This window comes from Pteropus alecto, unplaced genomic scaffold (assembly GCF_000325575.1).
Source record: "Pteropus alecto unplaced genomic scaffold, ASM32557v1 scaffold177, whole genome shotgun sequence".
NCBI lineage: Eukaryota > Metazoa > Chordata > Mammalia > Chiroptera > Pteropodidae > Pteropus > Pteropus alecto.
This window is the reverse complement of record NW_006442207.1, coordinates 5,768,363-5,779,105: the sequence shown is the minus strand read 5'-3', so window position 1 is coordinate 5,779,105 and position 10,743 is coordinate 5,768,363. Positions and strand designations below refer to the sequence as shown.

At 44.1% G+C, this 10,743-nt stretch overlaps 1 pseudogene; it reads right to left on the bottom strand.

Moving 5' to 3' along the window:
* Positions 1-9,292: 9,292 nt before the first annotated feature.
* On the bottom strand, positions 9,293-9,411 carry LOC112470199 (annotated as a pseudogene).
* Positions 9,412-10,743: the final 1,332 nt, after the last annotated feature.

Sequence of the window (10,743 nt, the reverse complement as noted above, 5' to 3'; positions counted from 1 at the left end):
GGAACCTCTGTGCTTTGATTTAGTCAGTGAAATCTTTAAAGCAGTAGCTCCTAAACTTTTTGATTCAGGGTACACTTTGAGAATCTGATGAATTTTTTCCCAAAGAAAAATATGTATGTAAAAGTTAATATTCAATTTCAGGAGATTCCTAATACCCATCTAAGGTCATTCATGGATCCCAGATTAAGAATTAGTGTTTGAAAGCATGATTTGGAAGGTATCAAACTTGGATTTCATTCCTTTAACAATGTCTAAAGCAAGATGAGACAGAAACACGTATTTGCACCTTTTAAAGGAATTATTCATGATGATTAGCGAGCTATGTACTTTCCAATAAAGAGTTTTGATGATGATGAAGGAAGAGGAAAATAAAGAGAACAAGAGGAGAAGGAGGAGGAGTCATTCAAAATGGATAAAGGCAGGTAAACTAAGGTATACTTTTACCTTTGAGTGAGCCAAGTATGTAGCAATGCTTTGAAAGTGGGACTGGATAGCTGTTATTATTAGCAGCTCTGGAGGCGGAGTGAGTAACTGATTGTGTCTAAAGCTTGCTTTTAAACCTCAGACAGGTAAAATATTATCACCGGGGCTCTTCACACCTGTTCAAGGATTCAGACACAATAGAAATGCTAATTATGGGAACTGAGCTGTGAATTTGGAGTGACCCTAGGGACAAACTGATTATCTGGTGGTCTTATGTTGCTGGAAATTTATTAGAGGGTTTTAAGATTACATTAACTGATTTTCACCTGAAGTGCTCCACCTGGAGAAGCATTAAAGTTCCCGATAAGGGACATTTCAGAGAAGTAGTGGCACTGGCCAGATCTTTCAGGTGAGTCAGGGGTACTGTAAGGAGAAAAGCCCAAGTGGCTGTGTCCAGCAGGAGCGGTGTGATGAGCTTGCCACAACCAAAAGCTGCCATTTGACTAGGGTGCACTAGGCCCCTACTCACCTCCTGTTTTCAGCAGTCACCAGTGCCAGAGACCAAAGAGGAAGAATAATATATTTATAACAAGGGTCACGGAATGAGGCTAAGGACCAGTTACATTTCTGCCCCATTATGATCTCAGATTGAACCCCTCCCTCTAAAAGCCAAATATCTTCTCAGGGTCTGCAAGTGTCGACACGCTCTTACCCATGCTGACCTCTGCTCCCTCGTCCTTTCCCATCTCCCCTCCCTCCCTCTGCCCTTGTGCCCAGGGCCATCTCTCTGTTCTTGGACCATCCCAAGCTCATCTCTGGTGCAGGGCCTCTGTGTTTATTGTCTCCTCTGCCAGGAACATTCCTTCTCTAGGTATTTGAATGGCTGACTCATTCTTATGGTCCAGTTTTAGCTTGGTTAGCAACTTTCTGTTCCCTGCCTTGTCATTTTCTTCCACATCATCCTATTTTATTTTATTTATGGCACTTAATATCTAAAAATAATGTGTTGACTGGTTTTCTTCATGTTATCCATCTTCTCCGTTAAATTGTGAGCTCCATGAAAGTAGGCACCTTCTATGTCTTGATCATTGCTGTAGCTCCCAGGCATAGCACAGAGAAAGCAACTGATATCCATTTATTGAATGAAGAAATGAATGCTCATCATAATAGCTACCATTTATTAAACACTTTCTCTGTGCCAGTCACAGAGCTGCCGGTTTTTATAAATACTATCTCACCAAATTCTCACAGCGACCCTCCAAGGTAGTTATCTATCTGCTATCCCAGTGGTGCTGATTAGGTTGCAGAAAGGTTATGCAGCTTTTCCAATGTGAAAGCTAGCTTGTTTCAAGCCAGCAAATAACCAAGACCTGATTTGAACCTAGGCATGTTTGATTCCACCAGTCATACTCTAAATCAGGAGTCAGCATGCTTTTCCTATAAAGGGCTAGATAGTAAATATTCAAGACTTTGCAGTCCATATGGTCTCTGTTAGAACTACTCCACTCTGTTGTACTATGAAAGCAACCACAGACAATCCATAAACAAATGGATGTGGCTGTGTGCCAATAAAACTTTATTTACAAAACGAATGGTAGGCAGGATTTGGTCCAGGGGCCATAATTTGCAGATTCTTTTATTATGTCATTATTCTATATGCTATGCTAAAAGGGGGATGACAAAACAGGAGAAGGAAAGTAAAAGAAAAGCATTAAAATGTGTGCTCGGTGCCTGGTGAGCCCTTTTCAAATAAGAGAGACAGCAGGTGGACAGACTAAGTTAGATAAGACAAAATCAACAATAAGGTTTTGATAGGAATTATGACTCTACTGATTCAACTTCCCAGCTAAATTATAACCATCACTTAAGACTACAGTAGAGTTTAATTCAAATAAAGTATTCCATTTTAACCAAGGTTCCATTCATATTATAATTATACATGATTTCACCTGTCAATATCCAAGCAGATCCACACAAATTTTTATCCCAAGCAGGCCCAAAATAGTCAATGTTAAAGGGCAAAGTATACCAAATCACTCTAACTGTTCACATTTCCTCTTTCAACTTTTGAGCCTGAAAAAAGTTCAGTCTTTCCTTCTCAAGCAAACGTATGACTTATTGGCAAGGTGAAAGACATGAATCACAGGTCTGAGCCAGCCCTGAGAAATCTCTGCTACCTCATTGGAAAGGTGAACATTATTGGTGTTCAGTTGTTGATACATTCAGAGTTGCTCTCGAGACTGAATATCAACATTAAAGCAAAAGATCAGCTCAGCAGTCTGGGTCTGGGATGGGAGACAGGAGACAAAGGCAGTGGTTTCTATAGCGATTGTGTATAAGTGACAGGCTGGTGTGGGGCTTGATCCTTAGGGGGAGGTGGTGACAAGGTTTCCTCATTGCACCCTGTTTTTCTCTCCTGGGTCATTAGACAAAATATTATTTTTCTCATACCCTGAAGAAAGAGTCCTTCTGTAAATACCACATGGTTCTTAAACCAAAAGTCACATTTTCCTCAATTTGTTTGCAATTTTCTAAACATGGGCTGTAAATGTTTGAGCAAGTGACAAAGATTAAACTTTAATTAGGCTCCTAAACCTTCTCCAAGGCTCAACTATGCACTTTGACTATGCACTTGTAAAATCCAGTTTTCAAGAACCCTGCTAAGTCAGTTTAGCCAGAACTCTCACCTTTGGTAATTAATCAGGTTCCACATCCACCTTCCCCCAGTGATGTCGAAACCCCTCTGTCTTAAGCAAAGAATCCTATGAAGCCAGTTTAGCCAGAATCCCCTTACCCCTGATATTACTGCTTAGTAGTTTTCCATCCACTGACCCCGACCCTGCTCTTCAGCTATAAATTCCCACTTGTTTATGCTGCGTTCAGACTTGAGTCCAATCTCTTCTCCCCGCACTGTAAAATCCCATTGCGATGGTCCCTACACCTATCATAATGGTCCTGAATATAGTCTGTCTTACCCTCTCTAACAAGTATTTCTGATTTTTTTTCCCTCCAACACATGAAAGCAGCTCCAGCATGGCAAAACCAGCATCTGAAGGAGAATCAAGAGATGCCAGATCTGTCCCAGCCCTGCCACAAACCAGCAGTGATGTCCTAGGCACCCTTTCCCCTCACTTCCCCTTTCTGAGCCTGTATTCTTATCCGTAACAGAATGAGTCAATCTCACACCTTTTCATCCACCCAAGCGTCCATCTTTTTGTTATCTATTTAATATTTGTTATATTTATTATCATTTATAAACCACTGTTTAAGATGATTCATATTATTAACAAAAATAGATTTCTACTGAGCCTTTAGTATTTGCCATATGCTTTCCATGCATTCTATTATTTAATTCTTACAACCTCTTTTGTAGAGGGACCCTTCTTATCACAGACTTTGCAGAAATGACAGCTGAGGTTCAGGGAGGTGACATAAACTTTCCAAGGTCAAACAGAGAGTAAGTAGCAGAGCTGAGTTCTGAGCCTAAACTACTTTTGTTTTCTTTTTTCCTTTCTTTTCTTTCTTTTCTTTCTTTTCTTTCTTCTCTCTCTTTCTTTCTTTCTTTCTTTCTTTTTAAGAACTACACTGTCTTCATTTGCCTTGTAACCCTGGGTCAATGTCTGACCCAAGAGGAAAATACAGATTCAAACTCCCTTGCTCCGACCTCTGTGAAGCCTCTCACCATGTCAGGCTACCAAATACCAAGATGTCTTCCCTGGAGGAAATGGTGCAGGAGCTGCCATGGGCAGCCAGCACACAGTCTTTGCCTTTGAGAACCCAGGAGAGATGATCAAACCCACAGCACACTCAGTGCCTCAGGAGGAATAGTGCTGATAATTCACACAGTAGGAGTGATCTCACCCTCAGTTCCTTATTGTCATTGTTGTGCACAGGCGAACATGAAACATTGACATCTGCAAACCTCTGGTTATCGGAGAATCTTTTTCTTTGCTAGGGAGAGGCAATCCCTTTAAGGAAGGACGAAGTCAACAGTGTAGTGATACAAAATATCTGGGGGCTCTCCTTGAAATGAACAGTCATTTTTAATAATTCATATCAGGCTGGGGACATGTGGTGGGATAAGGACAGATTCCTAGAGAAAGCAGAGCAAGCCTGGTGAAGTTAATATTTTGTGCACGTTTGATTCTCTCGGGGTTGGGGGCGAGAAAAGAGGAATGAGTTTAATTATTGAATACCTACTATGACCTAGGTACTTTCATACACAATGAGCATTAGGTCCTGCCCACAATATGTAAAGTTGATGTTTTACAGATGAGGCTAGTAAGAATCTAAACAGAGATTCTACTTATTTTTTCACTCTTTGTCAATGCCTGTGTAGACACTAGCCTAGCTCTAATTCAGATTTGCATAAAGTAGATGGCATTTTCTCAACAGAATATCTGTAAAAAAAAAATATTTAGATGGCTAAACCTAATACAGTGCCTAGCACAAAGTAAGAGCACAATAACAGAGGATGAATTAACAACTATTAATGTGGTTTTTCTAACTGGGGTCAATATTATTTGATTCAGTAGTTGTCAACTAGGGGTGATTTTGCTCTGCAGGAGACATTTGGAAATGTCTGGACACATTTTTGGTTGCCACTAAAGAAGGGAGGTGTACTATTGGCATCTCGTGGGTAGAGGCCAGGATCCCGCTAAACATACTACAATGCACAGGACAGAGCCACAGCAAAAAATGATCTGACCCATAATGTCAATAGTTCTGAGGCTGAGAAATTCCTATGTAATCCAACATGTCTTACAGATGAGGCAACCATGAGCCAGAGAGATAAAGAAACTTGCCCAGGTCCATACAATCAGTTGATGGCAAAGCCGTGACAAGAAATATCCCCAGAGACTTTCTACAATGTTCATGTCAGATCTCAAGCTGCTGACCAGCCAGAGGACTCTGCCTGCTATGTATGAGAGGGACGGGTCCAGTGGGGAATGCTGTGTTGGCATAATAGCCAAGGCAAACCAAACACAAGTAGGTAAATATACACAAGTAGGACAAAGCCTGTTGTTCCTCGGTCTGGATAATCTTCTTGAGAAGCATTCAGGGGAGGTTCCAGGGAATGAGGAAACCAAGCCTTGGCCGGACTCACCTAGAGGCTTTTGCTGTTCACCAGCTTCACTAAACTCCCACTCCTTCCTTTTGTTGAGTTGCAAACCAAGACACATTATCAAATCAAAGAAATCATTTTCTTTTAACAATTAAATAGGCAAGTTAAAAATATTAATGATTACATGGTCATATTAAGTCAAGGTAGAATTGGCCAGCAACTGATTCTCTCCGAAACATATTAGTCATTTACTTTATCATTTTCACCAGTAACAACATTTTGGCTTTCTATGTGCCGAGAGCTGTGTTGGGTCTCAGGGGAAAGATGGGCAGGAGGAGAGGGTGTTCACCAATATCATTTGTAAGGCATACCCTTGACTTCAAGAAGCACTCAGTTCAAGCATGAAAGTCTTGGCAATGGTGAAGCCAACATTGCAAAATGGGTAATACAAAACCCTCCTTACAGCTAACTGTCTAAGCCTGGCATGACTCACTTTTTTTTTTTTAAACAACTTTTAGCACAGAAACATTCAATGACAGCCCAGGAATTTGTACTTTACCATCTTTATTATTGGGATTTGACCTGCCTGGTGGGCATTTTTTTTCTATTCATTGATACCCCAGAACAATCTAAAATGACAGGATAACCAGATGCAATATGGGACTTCACTGAAACACTAAATCCCCTAACTTAAGCAGGTAAATGGAGGGCCCCAAAAGCCTGGGGGCTGGCATCTTTTCCAGCAGTCTCTAAGCTGAAGCCGGTGATCTGGGTTAACACACTCTAAAGATTGACTTTTATCTTGAAATTTCAATGAAAAATTAAAACATCCCGATAACATTGGGTACTAATGGCTTTTATTTCCATTGCAACTGCTTTCTGAGACGGATAATTTCTCTTTAGATTTTCATGAGTTTGGCCCAGAAATCAGATACTCAAGGCATTAAACATACAGGAGCCTGAGGTGCCAAGAAAACAGTAGTATCTATTTAAGGATTTGGCTCCCACAGCCAGCTAAGTGTCTTGGGGAAGTGAGTGGAATTTAAATATATCAACTCTGGCACTCTGCTACAGATTGGGAAACGAGACACTAAAAAGGGCACCCCAGAGGCTCCCACTTGGACTTGGGCATGGATGTTAACCTTGCTGATAAGCAGTTCGTTGAGCAACGCTTCCCAGTGCACTAAAGTAAGGAATGCTAACTTCTATTCTGCCCAGCCATAATGTTAAAATTAAAGTGAACATCGTGGACAATCTAAAAACACCATCATTTGATAAGAGAATGTTTGAACATTTTAACAAGCAGGAAGGATAGACTCTCAAAATAAAGAGAACCTCCTCAAATTGAATACCGATAACTGTATTAAAGACTCACTAACTTTGTCCTTACATCACTCTAGGCTGGGGAAAAAAAAAAAAAAGCCGGAAGGTAGGCCAGGAAGGTGGTCAGCAGCTTGAGATCTGACATGAACATCGTAGAAAGGGGTGACTATGGGGAACAAGGACCCATGAAAATTGAAAACCTTGGGACTGAGAGCTCTTCTTGGACTTGGCAATGGGAAAAAAAGGGGGATTGAACAGGGGGTGCTTCCCACCCCCATCCAGCCCTGCTCCTGCACAGACCACCAGCTGCGGGGACCATGGGAGATGAGCTGATCTTTCACTCACTGGTTCCTTGGTACCTCCCTGGGGCAGTGATAGGCCTGACCCTCATCCCCTCTCCTTGGGACACATTTTAGTTGTCTAGTGGAATGAAGCTCAGGGTGAGCCCACCGGCTAGGATGGAGGTGGGGCCTTCTCCACTACACCAGCCGGAAATGGCACACATGATTAAATAATAGAAAATGTGCCCCCTACTCCTCAGATTTTATGGGTTCATGAAACAGCACTGTGTGTCCTTGGTGCTTTGCCATCACTCTTTCAAATGTCTGCTTACTGTACCATTACCCCTGCTCCACATCTAATTAGCTCCGTGACTCAGGGCAACCAGGCACAGTCACTACTCTCAAGGAACTCAAAACCAAGTGGAAGAGACAGGTAATTAAACAAGCAGATTGGTGTAGCATTACAGCATGGAAAGTGCCACCACAGAGCAGAGTGGCTTATTATTCTCAGGGCAATTCCTGTTCCCCCCAGTTCTACTCCCTCACCCCTTCCTGTCCTTGACCTGGAATGCCTCTGGGTCTCCATCCTAATCCTTTTGCAAGAGACTCCAGTGGCCACTCATAGTGCCCATCTTCCTGCCACGAACCCCCACAGCTTAAGAGCCCAGAAGTGATGATGGAGTGTTTTCATTGGCTTTGGCTCAACTTGCAACCAGGAGCCCCATTAAACACCTGAAATGCTGCTCAACCGGGCTCCACCCACAGTGATGGAATTAGCAAGGCTTTGGGTCCTGTGAACTAAATATTGAGGGTGGGTTTCTCATTGCAAATATCCTGCTATTTTCCTCTTTTGACCTTTGTGGGGGAGGAAATTTGATTTGGGTTACAACTTGCTATTCAAAGTCTCTTTCGAAATGCTCCAGGTCTGGTGCATTATTTACTGGAGGGCATCTCTGTTCCTTCACAGCATCCAATCCTCTATGACACTCCCACCAAACAGAGGTTTTCAAACCCTATATTCTGGTGAAGACAGTTGTGTGCTTTGAAGTATCAACCCCATTGCCTGTCTTCCCACCGTGACTGCTCTCTTCCGGAATCACTTGTTAAAACACTGATGTCCCTGGGAAGTTCTGCTGAGCACTATGACCAGCAAACAGTAGGTGAGCATAGCCCAGGGAGGAAAGAGGAGGTGGACGGAGAATTAATATGCCTCTGGAGATCAAGGATACAGGGCCACCCACGGGGGAAGGTGGGAGAGAATTGAATGCTGACATCAGTGTTCTTTCACGAGCCCGAGGCCAGTCATTTCCTTTCATCATTCCCGGTGAGCTTAGCCTTCTCATAACCTCCCAGAGCTTCTAGCTCTGTCTGGGGAAAATGCTAACCAGCTCTTCACAATTGCTGTCACTAAAGTCCTGGCCAGAGAGCTCACAAAGGACACTGTGTGCAGTGCAAGAGGAACACGGTGCTCCTGGGGGAAGCCAAGGGGTGAGGAAGAGGGTGGCCTCAGAGCACCCATGGGCAGCCAAGGAAGACAACGGGCCCATCCCCAAATCCTCGGCCCTGCCTGTGCTGGAAATTTGATAAAAGGTAACCGCCCCAGGTGGGTTAGTCATCCAGGCTGGACACGTAGGAACTCGAGGGAGAAGGACACAAAGAACCAGTTTTTCTATCCCCAGTCCCTGGGAAGGGGCTTAGGGATTTTTATGAGAGGAGTGACTTCAAGGGAGTGAGGATGCTGGGCCCCAGCTAAAGAGTAGAAAGGAGATGCTGAGAGAAAGGGGATTCGAGAAGACAGAACTGACCAATTCTTCCTCCTGACCTCTTTGAGTTTGGACCCAGTCTCTCTCCATCAGAGGAGACACCAAAGAGGGAGTAAGGAGGCCATCTATATCGCGGGGAGTCAAGAGAATCGCCAATGGCAGAGACAGGCGACTCGGTCCTAGGAACCATTCAGTCCATCCCCTCACTGAAAACTCACAGACCATGAGTCTCAGAGAGCTGCAGGCACTCAGCCAGGGTTGCGTGTACTGAGCACCTACTGCGTTCTGATCGAGGGGGCATGTTAGGTGCTCACAAGCTGTTGATTCATCAAGGAGGCTTATCTCAACTAGTTCCCCATTTCCTTCTAAATTAAGTTCTTTTTCTCATCACAGTTGGGAATGACCTGTTTAGCTGTGAGATTTCTATTTTTTTTTGACGCCTACAGCACCTGGTATTCCTGGGTGGTCTCCCATCCAAGTACTAACCACGCCCGACACTGCTTAGCTTCCGAGATCAGAAGAGATCGAGCGCGTTCAAGGTGGCATGGCCGTAGACGCTGTGTGATTTGTTTAATGCCTCTTGCCCTCTACCCTCAATCCAGCTGCAACTTCCACGAGGGCGGGGCACTCTCTGCCTCATTCTTTGCCCTAAATCAGTGCCTCATGCACAGTAGCACACACCGAGATTTACTAAACTCAGAATACCTATTCTCAAAGGAACCCCGTGAGAGAAATATTACCCCCGTCTTACAGATGAGGAAATGGGTGCTTAGACAATTTAAATTACAAACAGAAAAAAGCAAAACTCAGCAATGGGTCTGAATGACTCTCCCCCCATGCCATAGTACTCTTCTGATGAGCATTATCAGACTTGGGAGGTTCCTTAAGTTGGGGGCCATGATTTAGGCTTCTCCGGCTGTGATGTTCTAGCACCAGATGCCCCAATACCACTTCCCGAGAGAGGAGGAGAGTGGGAGGGTCACTCTGGGACCGAGAGCAGCTGAGAGCCCAGAGCCCCAGGCAGGCGCCCAGTCTTGCCAAGCCAGGTGCCAGATTGGGGTCCAGGTAGGGAAAACAAGGCTGAGGACCACCAGCAGTGAGGAGGTCCCCACTCAGCAAATGGAGAGGCAGAGAGCGAAACAGGAATATCTGACAAGAATATGAGGGGACCAATCACCAAAAGGCGATGAGTCCGAAGCTAAGGGTCTGTGAAGCCCCGGGTATGCGGGAAGGGTGGGCTCTGAGGCTAGACGTATCAGAAATTGAGTCTCAGCTCGCACAGTTACCAGCTTGGGCCAGTTAATTATGTTCTCTTAGACTTAGTTTGTTCCTCTAACACATAGGATGATGCTAATCCGACTACCTCACTAGGAGGACAAATGAGATGTGCCAGGGAAAGCCCTTAGCACAGTGCCTGATCTGATATGCACCTCAAGCCAGTTTTAGTCTCCTCACGCACTTCCTTCAAGGCTGGACCAAATTCCTAATTTGGAACCCTTTTCAGTTTTTCGGTGGGAACCCATAAGTGTTTAAATCTGACGACAAAGGTAGATGAGAGGCTGATGGGGAAAACAGATCTTGATAGAGAGAATGAAGCTCAAAACCGAAAGCATCTCAGGCCAGTGTCTGTGCCTGCTTAAAACTGTGTCCTCCAAGGCTTGCTCACAACGTGCACTGTGGTGCACAGGAAGCAGGCTCAGCTGAGTGAATGGGTCCAACGGGTCAGGTGGGAGAGTTGCCACGTTCTGACCATCAGCCTGATATCATTCATCTAGTTTTCACTGACTCATTCGGCATCTCAGCATAGGAGTGAAAGCACAGGCTCTGGAGTCCACCATTTACTGTGTTGTCTCTTAACTTATCATTTCTTCAGCTATTACATGGGTTG